The sequence below is a fragment of the Curcuma longa genome, chromosome 13 (assembly GCF_044706935.1).
Source record: "Curcuma longa cultivar G26 ecotype Majalengka, Jawa Barat chromosome 13, ITB_CL_G26_1.1, whole genome shotgun sequence".
NCBI classification, from domain to species: domain Eukaryota; kingdom Viridiplantae; phylum Streptophyta; class Magnoliopsida; order Zingiberales; family Zingiberaceae; genus Curcuma; species Curcuma longa.
The window spans coordinates 1,402,313-1,418,556 of record NC_133873.1 but is presented as its reverse complement, the minus strand read 5'-3'; the positions used below and the strand labels follow the sequence as shown (position 1 = coordinate 1,418,556).

The following is a 16,244-nucleotide window of genomic DNA, read 5'->3' as shown; positions in this document are numbered from 1 at the left end:
CGAAATCGATACCATCCGAATTGTAATTAAAATGGTCGCGACGGATGTCAAAGTTGCAGAAATTGAACTCCCAGATGAACGCCTCTCCAACGCTGGGAAGATTGCCATCGGCGTCGAAGAGGGTGAGGCCGAGTTGTTGAATCAACTTCCATTGCTTTACGTTGGCCTTTAAACAGCGTAGCGCTTCGTCCGCCGAGAGAAGATAGTGCTTGGTTTCCGGTCAGGAACTCGGTATCAAAAGACACTATAGGAAATCGAGGGAGCACTTGAGCGTACTTGGTTTCCGGTCACTGCCATGAATTTTATTTTATTTATATTTTTACCGTTGGGCGTACCGTAACGTTGAACTTGAATTCATTTGAAATGCGACGGTGACGTGACTCCGGCCGGGTTTCCGGTCACCGCCGTCAATTTTATTTTATTTTATTTATTTATATTTTTACGATCAAGAAAGTCATTGCGGGTAGCGTCTAAAACCTGCAATTTGGAATGAAGCTACACTCCGACTAGGTTCTTCACCGCTGTCGATCATGATTTTTCAAAAAAACCCCACCTCTAATGCTCCGGCTTCCTTCACCTCGGCGCTACAGGCTCATCCGGCAGACCGTCGACGCCCACTTTCCCTCCTACCTCTTCCCTATCTTCTTCCATCTAATAATAATTTGCTAGTTCTCAGGAGGTAAACCAAAAGCTTTATTGTTATTGTTAGGTTGGTTTAGGTTGGCAGCTGCCTTGATTTGATAATTGATCGTGCCTTCTGACATTACAGATTTCTCATACAGGTTTACCAAACCCTAATCACTTTCTGGTGTGCCCTCTTCTTCCTTGTCAATTCAATGTTTCATAGTTCTAGTGGCAGATCAAAATTAAGCAATTATATATATATATATAGGTAGAAGAGTTCCAAGTATTGGTGTTTTCTTTGAGATGTGATGTATAAATTGAGATTTTGACATTAGACTAAATATTCCCAAGCCACTTATCAAATTATAATCAACTTCAACTGTCATTTTAGACTCAAATACTTATCTAATGTTTATCTGTGTGTTTAGTATGTAGATATAAATGATCTCTTTTCTGACCATCAACAGCTAATGGTTTACCAGACATAGCATGACATCATGGAGAAGTGAAATCTCATTTTCATTACTCTGTGATATCTGAACTTTATGGTTGACCATGGGAATGAATATACATTGACTCTTCTCAGTTCTGTAACTTTAAAGAATAGCGAATGAGTATGCTTGCATGCCTGTAAAGATCTAAGCTACTTCTATTTTGGGCGATAAATCTGATTTGATGCAAATATGCCCCTGTCCATTGGGAAAGGTATATCACTATATCTACACAGCTTATATTTCCATTTTAGGTGAAAGCACTGCTAATAATTGACCGAATAGCTGCAAGAAATAGTGTATTTCCTTGTATGCATTTTCTTCAAACAGATTGATGACAAACTTTACATTAATATGTATTTGGTGTTTCTATACATAAACTCCTTCAGGACTATGGTCAATTTGGTGAGCCAGCAATTTGGAGATATACTCAGCAAATTCTTTCTGTAGTAGCATATTTGCATGCTAAATATATTGTACATAGGTGTGGCATAAGAAAGTGTTTCTTTTGAATGATTCATCTCCATCTTTGAAAATGAAGTTTAAACTGGATTTCTTCTCTGCATCTAAATTGTTCCTCAACCTTTTGTAGGGACATCAAAGGTGCAAACATATTGGTAGATCCAAATGACCATTTTAAACTGGCAGATTTTGGAATGGCAAAACATGTATGATTTTATCTCTGTTAAAATGAAGCACTGTTTGAGCAATTTATACTTTTGTACCCTGATAATATTGTGGCTAGTCTATCTAATGCAATATGGGCTTGACAATCTGTGTTTGGGAGAAATGTTGATTTCCCCATCTCAATAATCTTCCATGTTTTTCATGTAAAATTTAATGTATCATATGTTAAAAAAAAGACAACCTAGTGCATAAGCTCCCACCAATGCGGGGTTCCGGAGAAGGGTATATTGTAGTAGTCATATGTTGAAATAATAAATTTAATTTGTGTATATATGACTGAATAGTAATCATTCATTAACTCTAGAGTATATGCTTAGCATCTAGAGTATATTCTTAGTATCTAGTCATAAAAAGTCACTTGAAGTATCTTGAATGTATAAATATCCCTTGTACTTGCATTTGTAATCATCAAGAAGTTAAGAAACAAGTGTCATTGAGTTCTCCTATATTCTTTTCCTCTCTACAAAGATCTTCATCTTCTTTCTCTCCAACAAGGTGATATCAAAGCCATGTTAAAGTGCTCAAGTGATGGTCAACGATGGAGTTTCTTCTTTTCAATTTCCTTATCTCACAAAGGAGAATTTTGAGATATGGTGTTTAAGGATGAAATCCTTGCTTGGTTCTCAAGATGCATGGGAGATTGTAGAGAAAGGCTTTGAGAAGTCTCAAAATGAAGATGATTTATCTCAAGTAGAGAAGGATTTTTTGTCAAAGACAAGGAAGAAGGATCAACAAGCCCTCACTCTCATCCATCAATGTTTGGATGATTCCATGTTCGAGGAGGTGGTTGATGCTACTACTTTAAAAGAAGCTTGAGAGATATTGACAAAGCCTTTCCAAGGTGTTGCCAAAATAAAGAAGGTAAAACTTCAATCACTAAGGTGTGATTTTAAAGCATTGCAAATGAAAGAATCTGATTCCATCTTAGATTATTGTTCATAGATGAAGGCAATTGCCAATCAATTAAAGAGATATGGAGACAAAATAGAAGATGTATGCATAGTGGAAAAAGTTCTTCGTCCTTTAACTCCTAAATTTAATTATATTGTGTAAAATACGGTAATTTAAAAAAAAAAAATTTAATGGTTAACGGGTTTAAAACCCGAAACCCATTAGGAATTGATAACCCTCCGTCTGCGTCGTTTCTTCTCCCGCCCGGAAAACGCACGAGCGTTCCCCCTTTCTTCGCCGAAACCGACGGCCGCTCCTTCTCTTCATCTTCTTCTTCTCCTTCCGCCGAACCATTGTTATTACTCTTCTCCTTGTGGAAACGACGCCTTTCCTCTTCCCCAACCCCCTTCACTTCGTTGCCTGTAGCCAAGGAAGGAGCGAGCCGCTCCGCCGTCTCCTTCTCCTTTGTGAAGGACACCACGGCCGGCTGCCACCTTCCCTCCTCAATCGGCGTTCACACACATCTTTCCCCTCAGCAGAGGTCGTTCGCCGTTTCTGTTGTCTTTCCCTAGCCGACCAGCACCCCTCACCCTCTCCTCTTTGTGCCCTAGACGGTGAGGTTCCCTTTCTTCCTAAGGGTGGCATCGGGTGTGATCGGGAGGGCAGAGGAGTTTGCTCACCGGATTCGTGAGAGAAGCGAAAGATCGAGGAGGAAATCATAGCAGTTGCACCGCCTCTCTCTCTCCCTCTCCTACGATTCACAGGTAGAACTATGGAGTTGTTCTTACTGATCTAGTTTATATATATATATAGTTTTATATCTTGATATGGAGTAGTTGAGAAACAATCAAACGTGACAAACTGATATTTACAGTTTCATATAGGTAAGCACTGTGCAGAAGCTGTTTTACTTTTGATTTATGTAGAATTCTCTCCCCTTTTACTCTATACAGTGGATTCATTTCCCCAGGAGTGTGAGACCAAGATCCGATTGAGAGTTCTGTAATTGCATGACTTCAAGTTGGAAAACTTGTAGTAATCAGTAGGTAGGGTAGACAGGCTTCGGAGAAGAAAATACAATGGTTAATGAGAAGGTTGCACGAGGAAGGTCTTTGGATAGTGCTATTTTACTTGAGATATTTTGTGCTGGAGCATAAATTGTTTTTCAAAGGGGGTGCAGGAAACGAGTTTAGGTGGAGCACAACACCAAATGATCAACATAATTAATAATTTGATTTAGATATATAATGTAGAGTCATCTCTCATCCTTTTTCTTTAGGAGTTAATTAAATGAATAGAGATGTATAGGATCGGACTTGATACAATTTATTTTCTCATTAGTCAATCACCTTGATATGTAAATATCTAAGTTTAAGCCCTGTGGTACAGGACAGTGACTTACTATTGGATTTCTGGATGGAGGTTCCTTGCGGACACCGACTACTTTCGGAAGGCGGGTATCTTGTCTTATCTTTTTAGATAAGTTATTTGACATGTATAGTTTAGCTATAGCTGGTAGTAATAATTCTTGTTATGCTTTTATATATATATATGCCTTGGTATATCACTACTTGCTCATATATGTTGTATATCATTCTTACCTGATACCTGTTTAGCTCCTTAGCATATTGATACTTGTCATGCGTAGCGTATATAGGTGCATCAAAGTAGTGATATACCGTTCTTTATTGGGCATTGTCTATCCACTAGATATACCTTGTATGCATTAGCGTCATGCACCATCCTTGCATGATTGCATGCTGGCGATCGTCGGCTCCTTTGTAGTTGAGCCCGTCGTCAGTTACATGATCTGCACACACTGCCACTCATGGGTTAGTGGTACATCAGGAGGGTGTGTGCAGTTGCTCTGTCATGCTCCGCTCGGCCGCTCAGGGGTAGTGGTTCCGCAGCGTGGTAGCATACAGGGATCCCTCCTTCGCATCGTGACACGAGGAGATGAGAGCTTTGCTCCCCCATATGACTTGGGGCAGGAGGATAGGTGTACTCCGACAGCATCCTGTCCACTCGGTCACTCAGGAGCAGTGATGGCAGAGTGCACAGTTGTCACAGCCCTACCCACTCGACCTCACCATCGTGGTGACGGTGGCTGACTGGCGTCAGGGGTGACCATGTCATTGCATCATGTGCATACTGCATGGATTGCATTTATGCTTGCTGCATTTTGGTTGTTGCATTTGTTTGACATGCACATACAGGAGACCTGATGCATTTTGGTAGGAGATTCTGGTATGTACAGCTCTTCCGTTCTTTCAGTTTTGCATTTCTTATTATCCCTTCAGGAGGCTGTACTTACATGATTATTACTGCTAGGAATAGTTTACTATACATGTCTATTGGATATCCGCTGGGTTCTTTGAACTCATCCCGTTGATTTCATTCTTTTCAGGTTGAGGTCAGTCTGGAGCTGCGCTGCTAGTCCCCTATCGAGATGATGTCGTCTCTTTGGTTTTGGTTTTAATATGTTATCGATAGATATGTTTCAGAACTTGATCTGTCTTATGGATTTTCATATACATGTTTCGGTTTGTGATATGCATGCTATAGAATAATAGTTGTGGTTATTATTTCAGTTTTAATACTTGTGATTTAGTTTTGTTATGTTATGGATTGTGGCCGTGTAGGCTTATTTGTGGCCTTGTAGGCCTTTATGTCATATATGTATACAGGGAATTGCAATTGTTACAGGGGAGATGTTGCCGAAATTTTCGGTCAGCCATCTCCCGGGGCGTGACAGCATCTCACTTGGCTACCAGGATTCATAAACTCTAGTACTTATCCTGGAGGTCTAGAGTTCGAATCCTAGGGGAGGCAAAAATCCACTGGCCAGGGGTGGAAAGTCCTAGTGAGTAACGACACGGCCGAGGGTCGTCGATTGACGACATAGGGGTCGCCAAGGGGGCCGCTAGTTGGGCCGCCCAAGGGGCCGAGGGGCCGGGTCGTTACATATTGTGTGTGTTATTGAAGAATAAAAAGATTTAGATTCAATGACTATTGAAAAATTAGAGGGCTCATTACAAGCCCATGAAAAAAAGATGAAGAGAAGAAAAGAAGAGCCATTGGAGTAAGTTCTCAAAGTCAAAGCTACCCTAAAGAATGATGAAAGAGGACACAACTATTTTAGATGACGTGGATGCGGAAGAGACCATGGACAAAAAAAGAGGACGTGGACATAGCTAAATTAGACCAAGTTGGGGTAATAGAGATAACTCTAATCAAGAAGAAAGAATCCAACCATCACCTAGATACCGTAGAAGAACAAGAGGAAAAGGACAAAGCTATCATCCAACTTCAAATGAAAGGAGGTATGACAAGTCTAAAGTTAAATGTTATACTTGCCATAAAATGAGTCATTATGCTTGGGAATGTTATGGTGCTACTAATGATATTAAAGAAGCGGCTCATCTTGTTGCTGACAATCAAAAACTGAAGAGTCAACTTTGTTGCTACAAATCAAAGAAGAAGAGAAAGGTGATAAAAACTTGTGTTACTTGAATAATGGTGCAAGCAATCATATGTGTGGATACAAAGATCAATTTGTAGAGCTTGTTGTGAAAGTGAAAGACACTATTTCTTTTGGAAACTCAAAAATCCACATTGAAGAGAAAGGTATAATTCTCATCTCTAGATGGTAGTCATAAAATGATCTCAGATGTTTACCTTGTGCCAAAATTAAGGAGTAACATTCTAAGCTTGGGTCTTGAAAGGGGTTATGAGATTCTTATGAAAAATAATTATCTTTGGTTTACATATCAAAATGCTAATTTTCTTGCTAAGGTTTCTATGTCAAAGAATAAGATGTTTACTTTGAATATTAAAACAATTGAAGCAAAGTGTTTGAAGGCTAATGTGCAAGAACCATGGTGCTAGTACATGAGATTCGGCCATGTAAACTTTGGAGGAGTGAAGGCTATGGGAGAAAAGAAGATGGTGAAAGGGATGCCTCTAATAAATCATTCCAATTATTTATGTGAAGTATGCCTTCTTGGCAAACATGCTAGGAGTAGTTTTCCAAAGAATCAATATTTAAAGCAACCACGCACTTGAACTTGTGCATATAAATGTCTATGGACTGATCAATCCACCTTCACTCGGTAAGGTAAATATTTCTTACTCTTTATTGATGATTTTAATAGAAGGGCTTATTTTCTTAAACAAAAAATCAAAAGCTTTTATTGCTTTTAAAAATTTCAAGACACTTGTAGAAAAGGAAAGTGGATATAATATCAAAGTTTTGAGATCTGATTGGAGAGGCGAATTCACTTCTAAAAAGTTCAATGACTTTTGTGAAAATCATGGAATCCATTGTCCTTCGATAGTTCCTAGACAACCACAATAAAATGGAGTACCCGAAAGGAAGAATAGAACTATTCTTAACATGACAAGTTACATGCTAAAAACAAAAAATATGCTAAAGGAGTTTTAGGCCGAAGCTGTTTCTTGTGCAGTTTACTTGTTTAATTGCTCTCCAACATTAAATGTCAAAGATCAAACTCCTCAAGAAGCATGGAATGGAAGAAACCCTAATGTTAAACATTTACGAGTTTTTGAAAGCATTGCATACACTCAAGTATTGCAACAAAAGAGGTCCAAGCTTGATAATCGAAGTGTTAAATATGTCTTTATGGAATACGATTTACATTCCAAAGGTTACAAATTATACAACCGAAGCAATAATAGAGTGGTGGTAAGTTGAGATGTTGAATTTGCATGTTGGTGCAATCTTTGCCCCAAGTGCATTGAGTTTCAATGTTTGGCTAAACCATGTTTAAAGTTAGGCAATACTTGTGATCTAACATGTGTGATGCAAGTTTGCAGGAAAGTCCAAGCGTAGTCTTGGCAAAGAAAAGTCCAAGTCCAAGGGGAAGTCTTGGCAAAGGAAAAGTCCAAGTGGGAAGTCTTGGCAAGGAAAAGTCCAAGTGGGAAGTCTTGGCAAGGAAAAGTCCAAGTGGGAAGTCTTGGCAAGGAAAAGTCCAAGTGGGTAGTCTTGGCAAGGAAAAGTCCAAGTCTTGGCAAGGAAAAGTCCAAGTGGGTAGTCTTGGCAAGGAAAAGTCCAAGGGGTGGTCTTGGCAAGGACTTGACATGACGAAGCTGATGGAAGCATCTCAGGCTAGTGCAAGGATGATGGAGCATCCAGGGAAGGCACGAGGCTATGGGAGGTGTTTGAAGGCCGAGGTCTAGGTCAAGAGAAGCTGAAATGGGATTTTTCAGCTTCACCAGTCGACTGGCCCTGCCAGCAGTCGACTGCTCATAAATCAGACGCACACAGAAAAATCAGTCGAGCCAGAGGAAGACAGGAGTCGACTGGGCAGTCGACTGGTGTATGGTGAGTCGACTGATGCCAGTCGACTGGTCTTGGATCAGTCGACTGCTATTTGAACGTTGGCGAAGATTGGCAAGCATTTAATGCGCTTTAATGCGAGATTTTGTTGCCGATTGAAGCCATCAGTCGACTGGCCCTGCCAGCAGTCGACTGATGTTGAAGAATTATAAAAGAAGCCTGCTCGAGATCAACTCAAGAATTCTGCTATTCTTTTATTCTTTGTGCTTCTTTTGAGAACGTGTTTGTTCTCTGATTCTTTGCTTTCTTCCTCTCCTCCTAAACATTATTTCATATCATTTTGAGGAGATCGAAAGAGTTGTAAAGGTTTCTCCGCCTTCGAGGTTTTCGAGAAGGAGAAGATTCATAGTGCATCGGGTGTGTGCGTGCGTGTGGATCCTTGGATTAGTCACCTCTGCGGAGGTGGATACCAAGTAAACAAACCGGGTTAGCGTTGATCTATTGTTTTCTCTTTTATATTTTGCTTCCGCTAACACTCTTGCAGAGAAACAATCAAGAAGAATCGAAAAATGCTATTCACCCCCCTCTAGCGAACCAACCGATCCTAACAAGTGGTATCAGAGCCGGTTACGTTTCGGAGGATCTAACAATCAACCGGAGCAACATATGGCGTTCCAAGAGGGTTATAGCACCGCACGACCACCATTCTTCGACGGAAACGATTTCGCATACTGGAAAGGTAGAATGGAATTTTATTTAATGAATGACTTTGAAAACTGGATTATTGTTGTAGAAGGCTTCGAAAAACCGAAGGATGCAACTGGAACAACCCTACCTATCAAGAACTGGTCAAAGGACATATGTAAGAAGGCGCAAGCGAATGCGAAAGCCATAACGACCTTGCAGTGCGGACTCTCTAAAGAGCAATTGAGCAAGGTTGGTCCTTTCGACTCGGCCAAAGAATTATGGGAAAAGCTCATTGAACTGAATGAAGGATCAAGCGAATCTCGACGAGCCAAGAAGGATCTCTTGGTAAGCCAACTACAATCCTTTTCAATGAGATCTAATGAAAATGTAAGTCAGATGCATGGGAGGTTCAAGGAGATCGTAAACGGTCTCCATGTAATCGGTGAAAAGATCGATAACCGCGATCTTGTAAGGTATGTGTTACAAGCCTTTCCCCGAACTACTTTATGGGCATCTATGGTTGATGCGTATAAAGTATCAAGGGATCTATCCGCTGTTAAGCTTGATGAATTATTCTGTGAATTTCAACTACATGAGCAAGCTAATATGGCAACAAAAGAGAAAGGTATAGCCTTGATTGCAGATAAAAAGAAGAAGAAGAAAAAGGAGGAGGAGTCTTCATCCGAATCTGAGCAGGAATCCTCTGATAGCGACGAAGAGATGTCAATCAGAGAAGCAGCGCACTATATTAAACAGTTGACTGGGAAGTCGAGAGGGTTCACTAAGAGAGATGCCAAAAGGATGATCAAATCACATCAAGGTAAATCAAAAAGGGTCAATTCTAATTCTAACGTAATTTGCTATGAATGCAATAAAAAGGGACACGTCAAGACAAACTGTCCAAAGTGGAAGAAGAAAGAAATGAAGAAAGAGGATAAAAAGAAGAAGGAAGTCATGGTGGCCCAAGCCACATGGGATGATACATCAAGTAGTGACTCTTCAGATGATGAAGAGACATGTCACATCACAAGGCACATGGCGCTCATGGCACGTGGAAGGGACCAGGAGACTTCAAGTGACGAGGAATCAAGTAGCGACGAATCGTCATCAAGTGGTAATGAATCCTCCTCAAGTGAGGATGAGGTAATGGATAGAAAGAAACAAAAGTTTATTTTTCGTACTATGGCTTATCTTAGAAATGCTTTAATTGAATCAAAATCTAAGGTTAAGGCATTAAGGGAGGAACTTAGAACTATTAGGAACAATGCATGTGAACTTAGTAAATTCAATGAAATTAGTGAAGAAAATGTGAAACTGAAAGAGGAAACTGTTAACTTAAAGAAATGCTTAGAGAAGTTCACATTAGGGTCCAAGAACCTTGACTTGATCTTAAATAGCCAAAGGGCAGTATATAACAAGGCGGGACTAGGATATAAACCCAAGGAGTTTGCCTACATTTCTCTAGTGGGAAGACAAGGGTCATTCAACAAACCAATCACCAAGGGTAAAATAAGACAAGCATGGGTACCCAAGAAATATTTAGAAAATGTGAGTGAATCAAACTTTTGGATACCAAAGAAGGATGTATTTCATGTTATTTAGGTAAGAACTCATGTTTACCAAACCAAATATGCTAATGAAAGTATCAAAAATATTGGTTTGGAAAATACTATAGAACAAATGAGAACTTAGATAGTAGAGAATTTGATATGAATTTTGATTGGTTATGAACTTAGCATTGCATGATCCCATATCAAACTATTATACCTCACAAGACACTAGGATGACTTTGATTGTGTTTGTGTTTGCTTGAATGGTAATTGGATATTTAAAATGTTTGGAAAACATATAACAAATGCAATCACAATGCTAGACAGTCACAAACCTATAGGAATCACAACAATGCATCATAGTGATACTTAACAATGCACAATTAAGCACATTCTTGAAGTTTGTGCCAATCCATGAAACTATGAAGAATTTTCATGAAACATAATTTTTCCCTGATAGATATCATTAAAACAAATGTGCTCGCAAAATTTCAGATTTTTCTGAATTTTGTGGAATTTCTATGGAATTACTGAAATTCGACTGATAAGAACATATTCAGAATATCAGTCGACTGATAACTCCATCAGTCGACTGATCAGTCGACTCAGGACCAAAATGACTCGACTGATCTTTCTGTGAGTTTTTAAGGGCATTTAAGGGCAGTCGACTGATGCTAGTCGACTCACCAATCAGTCGAGTCGACTGATAACAGTCGACTGAACGACTGAACCATCACAGCACTCGACTGATCTTTCTGTGATGTTCAAAATAAGAGAACAGTCGACTGTTTTTACATCAGTCGACTGACATCAGTCGACTTATCATCAGTCGACTGATGAGCGAAAAACCTTATATACGCGCCCGACAGCAGGCGACTGAAAACCTAGGTTTTCAGTCGCCGGCGCCGATTTTCTCCGACTCCAGCCCTCCTCCGGCCATTTCAAAGCTTCCAAACCCTTCCTAAGCCTAACCCTAGGTCTCCACTACATTTTCCTCACTCTTTTGCAAACCCTAGAGCGTTCCTTCTTCACATGGAGCAACCAAGGAGGTATATTCCTTTTCCAACATTCATTTCCTCTCAAAATCAATGATTTTACTCCTAGACTAACTTGTTTCTATCTTGTTTATGTGTTTTTATCATTGCATTCATTGCATGCATCATATACATACCATGATCTTTTGATTTGGTGCATATAGAGGTTATAAAATTAAACATGCTGTATCCAAACGGCCTAGAAGTGAAGGGCCTTCTCGTAGGAATCCCTCACCACCTAGGGAACCCACACCTCCTCCTGAGCCCATAGTGCCACGATTCTATTCGGCCGGAGCCGAAAATCTCTTTTCCACTCTTGATTTTCAGATTATGGGGTGTCGCTATCTGAACAATGACTACTTCACTGCTAGAACCCCACAACTCATGGAACTAATAACTTTTTACAATCTAGGAATTCTTATGTCCTGCACTCATGACATCAACATTGACCTGTGTAAAGAATTCTATGTTAATCTTCGACAAGTAGGAGGGGAAAACAATAGGTATGAGTCTACCGTGGGGGGAACCATCATTGAGTTCAACCCAGACATTCTTCAAGCTTTTCTTCAATGTCGTCAATCTCAAAATCCTTTTGTAACTTATCCCAATCCACATGGTATCATTTCTGGATCCTTCCGTCATATCTCAGCTGATACCATACATCAATTTTACTTTGGTACTCCTAGACCCCCACTACAAAATATGTTTGATCATTCTGGTATGTCTGCAATCCATTATGTTTGGTATCGCATCATTCTAGATTGCATTCTACCTATAGTCACTCGAGGGCGATCTGTTATTCGCTGGCCACATCTCATCATGATGTACGCCCTCGAGCATCACCTTGACATCGATATAGCTTTGAATGTCTTTGCTTCCATCATATACTATTCTGCTCCTAGTCAAGGAAAGCTATATATGCCCTTTTGCCACATTCTGACTGCATTCTTTGCATCTAAGGGCATAGATGTCACAAAGGGTCAAATCAAGAAACTTAGAAAGTCATATGATTGTATAGGGTCCCTCCAACTTAGTCTAGCAAAGATAGAGTATCATGACGGTGCCATGAGATGGGCACAAGACATACAGGACCCTGCTGCACCAGCTGACCCTGCTGCTCCTGCTGTTGCTGCTGAGGAGGGTGCACCTGATGCTCCAGAGGGAGCTGCAGCACCTGATGTCCCTGCTCCTGCTCCAGAGCCTGCACGAGGACCATCTGAGGATCGCCTCACACGCATAGAGCAGAGACTTGGAGACTTCTATGGAGAGTTCCTGTCATTCAGACAGGACATTCGTGTGGAGCTCCAGACCATGAGGCAGGACTGGGCTACAGATCGAGGTCAGATCCTCGACTTGTTACGAGGACAGCAGGCACCTCAGGCTCCACCACCTCCTCCTCCTCCAGCAGCTGACGAGTAGATGATAGGATTTTAGATGTCAAGATGTATTTATTGTCTTATCATATGTATCTTGAACATCTAGTTTTTTTTTGATTGTTTGTTTGGATGTTTGTTATGTACTTGGATGTTTTGTTTGGAACCTATGACATGTGTTGATATTTTTATGACTTACTTGTTAATGTTGACTTGGTTAAATGCTAAATCTTTTATGAATTAATTGTGATGATTATTGGTGTTTTTGATATCTCTTATGTGGAATTTATCTATGTGCTTTAATGATTTCTAATATGTTCTCGTGGTTATCCATGCTAATAATGTCAAAATTCAACTTTAAAGGGGGAGTTTGAGTTTTCAACTATTTTGAGTAAAATTTCAAGGAGAGCTAGAATTATTGAAAAGACAATGAGTTATAATTTCAAACCTTAAGGGGGAGAAAAGTTTGGAATTTCTAAAAGATATTGGAATTTCACAACTTAAAGGGGAGTTTGATTGATTAAAATTCAAAGAATTGTGAGTTCAAACCTTAAGGGGGAGCTTAATTTTCTTTTACTCAAGGAGTTGTGATTTCAAACCTTAAGGGGGAGCTTAATTGTTTTTAAGTTCATGGAGTTATGATTTAGGGGGAGCATTTGATTTAAAAAGTGTTTGAAAGAAGTACATGATGTTTAGGGGGAGCCTTGTGGTTATATCCTAAATTAACATAATCAAACACATTTTAAAATCCCTCAGGAATTTAAACATAGTCTCTAAATCAGAAAATTCAAATACATTAGAAAAGTTGATACAAACTTGGACATATATTGACTTTATTCAATCACTTTTGGAATTTGTATCAAACTACCATATTTGAGACCAAAATTTTTCAAAAATATTTTTCTCAAATAGGGTTAGTCATAAGTAATGTACGTGTGAAATTTCACTAATTTTTGAAACTCGTACAATTACTTATGCATTTTTCAATTTCGTCTCTGATAACTGAAATCCAGTTTATCAGTCGACTGTTTCAGATTGCAGTCGACTGCTGAGTCGACTGATAAACTATGAGTCGACTGATAATTCTGTTTTCAGCATATATTGAGAATTTAAGGTACTCTTTTCCCTCCGAAACGATTGTTGGTGCAATATTAAAGGGGGATAAACATTTTTAAGGAGAATTTAAAGGTTTTGCCAAAATTAGGGTTATGTTTGGTAGAATAGCAACCCAAGCAATAATAAAGTGGTGATAAATCGAGATGTTGAATTTGCTGAAGAAGCATCTTGCAATTGAGAAGTTCAAGTGGAGAAAACTTATAATTTTCTTCTCATACTTTAGAGAAGAAGAGGATGCTATAGTGCCAATACAAAATACAACTCAACCACCTACTTTTCATGAAGACCATTCAACTGAAACACCTCAAAAGATGAGAAGTTTGGAAGATATTTATGCTGAAACATATTGAAATTAATGCTTCTATGTGTTTTTTTTGTAGATTCAGAACCCCTAACCTTTAAAGAAGCAGTGAAAAATGAACAATGGAGGCTTGCAATGGATGAAGAAATAAATGCAATTCATAAGAATGATACATGTGAATTGACGACACTTCCAAAAGAAAAGCAAACTATTGGTCTGAAATGGATCTACAAGATAAAGAAGAATGTAAAAGGAGAAGTTCAAAAATACAAAGCTCATCTTGTTGCAAGAGGGTTTAGTCAGCAACCAGGTATTGATTATAATGAAGTTTTTGTTCCAGTTGCTCGTTTAAAAACTATTCGATTGATTATTGCATTGGCTGCATAAAGACAATAGAATATTTGTCAGTTAGATGTCAAGTCAGCTTTCTTGAATGACTAAGTTAGAGGAATATGTTTATATAGAACAACCATTAGGGTATATTGCCAAAGGACAAGAAAACAAAGTTCTGAAGTTGAAGAAGGCTTTGTATGGATTAAAACAAGCCCCCAGAGCTTGGTATAACAGAATTGATCAATATTTCAAATTTAAAGGCTTCATAAAGTGTCCACATGAATATTGTCTCTATGTTAAAGAAAAGAAGAATAGGTGATTTGATAATTGTTTGTTTATATGTTGATGATCTAATTTTTACAGAGAGCAATTCAATAATGTTTGATGAATTAAAAAAGATATGACTGTAGAATTTGACATGACAGATATTGAGATAATGCCATATTATCTTGGCATTGAGGTAAAACAAATCGAAAATGATATCTTTATTTCTTAAAGGAATATGCAAATAAAATCTTGCATGAATTTGGTATGAAAGTTTGTCAAACAGTTGACACCCCTGTTGAATGTGGAGTCAAGTTATCTAGATTTAACGATGGTAAAAAGGTTAATCCAACATTATATAGAAAGCTTATTGGAAATTTGAGGTACTTGACATGTTCTAGACCTGATATTCTTTATGGAGTTAGACTTATCAGTCATTATATGAAGTCCCCAACTCAATCTCATATGAAGGCTGCTAAAAGAATATTGAGATATGTTAAGGGAATTTTGGATTATGGTTTAATTTATTCATTTTTTTAGAATTGCAAGTTAGTTGGATATAGTGATAGTGATTGGGGAAGAGATATTGATGATAGAAAAAACACTTCTGATTTTCTATTTTGCATTGGCAATACTGCATTCACTTGGAGTTCAAAGTAATTAACAACCGATTGTTATGTTGTCAACTTGTAAAGCAAAATATGTAACTGCTGCTGCTTGTGTTTGTCATGCTATATGGTTGAGAAAATTATTGAAGATAATGTTTTTTCCACAAGAAGAAGCTACTGAAATTTTCATTGATAATAAGTCAGCTATTGCTTTGGGAAAGAATCCTATTTTTCATGATAGGAGTGTAGGGTTGTAAGGGTGCAAACATAGTCCCACATCTAAAGTACATAGGAAAGATCATGGGGTTAAAAAGGATGGAAAGTATCTCCATTGGAATGAGGCCTTTTGGGGAGAGCACAAGAACAAAGCCATGAGATTTAGCCCCAAAGTGGACAATATCATACCATTGTGGAGATATTTTGATTCCATCGATTTTAACAAGTGGTATCAGAGCGAGGTTGCTCTTCACCGGACTAACCGCCGGATGAGCCATGATCCAGATCTAACCATGTGGTTTGAACCTTAAACAAAGGAAGTGGGTGTTTCCCGTGTCTGAATCAAGAGGACCAGACACCAGGTGAGAAGTCCTAGGTCGGGTGGACCGAGGGGCAAAAAGTCCTAGTTGCGACTATGTGGGAAGTCCTAGTAGGTCGGATGGACCGAGGGGCAAAAAGTCCTAGCTGCGGCTAGGTGGGAAGTCCTAGTAGGTCGGGTGGACCGAGAGGTAAAAAATCCTGGTGGGTCGAGGATTCAGACATCAAAACGACGTTGGGGGGGGGCCTGTGGTCCTTTGTTTGGGGAGGGGGATTGTTGGGTTGCAAGGGTGCAAACATAGTCCCACATCTAAAGTACATGTGAAAGATCAAGGTTAAAAGGATCAAGGGTGCAAACATAATCCCACATCTAAAGTACATGGGAAAGATCATGAGGTTAAAAGGATGGAAAGTATCTCCATTGGAATGAGGCCTTTTGGAGAGCCCAGAAT

At 39.1% G+C, this 16,244-nt stretch overlaps 1 long non-coding RNA gene across 1 annotated transcript; it reads left to right on the top strand.

The window, feature by feature from the left end:
• The first annotated feature begins 531 nt into the window (after positions 1-531).
• On the top strand, positions 532-4,147 carry LOC141843862 (uncharacterized). The gene is made up of 4 exons (XR_012603094.1): positions 532-679; positions 770-808; positions 1,708-1,783; positions 4,083-4,147. It is a non-coding gene; the product is annotated as an uncharacterized LOC141843862 (long non-coding RNA).
• Positions 4,148-16,244: the final 12,097 nt, after the last annotated feature.